This window comes from Brienomyrus brachyistius, chromosome 17 (genome assembly GCF_023856365.1).
Source record: "Brienomyrus brachyistius isolate T26 chromosome 17, BBRACH_0.4, whole genome shotgun sequence".
Classification (NCBI taxonomy): domain Eukaryota; kingdom Metazoa; phylum Chordata; class Actinopteri; order Osteoglossiformes; family Mormyridae; genus Brienomyrus; species Brienomyrus brachyistius.
In genome coordinates, this window is record NC_064549.1 from 9,050,142 (window position 1) to 9,050,793 (window position 652).

Here is a 652-nt window from a genome sequence, read left to right on the forward strand (position 1 = left end):
ATGAGAAAAATTACGGCAGTGAAAGAGAGTGGCCAATTGTGCCACAGGAGTGTCCTGGCATTTAAGCGTTTAAGTCATTGTGTGAATAGAAAGTAACTTCATCTAGGTGGTGCAGCCCATAAATTATTCATGCTTGCAAAAGCCAGATGGCATATTAATCAGTTGTGTTTGGGGACCCGACAAACATCTACAGAGCTCATGGCCCTTGTAGGACATGAGTGTATACCCTGTTAGCGTATCAGTGTTTTTTTAATGATCCAAAATTTACCTTTCAGCAATTATTTCACTTAGCTAAGGTTATTAGAAACGGAAGGCAAGAATTTGGTTCAGATCACTTAATTGAGCTTCACTAATAAAATACTGACTGTGTATTGACATTTGAAAAACCTGATACGTTTGGGAATTCTTCCTGAGATATTTGTCAAGGTAAAATAAAGCTGAAGCATTATTATTCATTGCTCTAAAATCATTTGCCGAACGCTAATATGACGAATTGGCAGCATTAGAATTTTCTGGACACAACTTGCGAATGTGGAGTTGGTGTTATCAACATTCATAATTCAACATATTGTCCTGTACACAAGTTGTGAACCTACCGCTTCTGATTTGATACAGTGTCTGAAAACAGACTAGACACGGTTGGTTGTGGAGA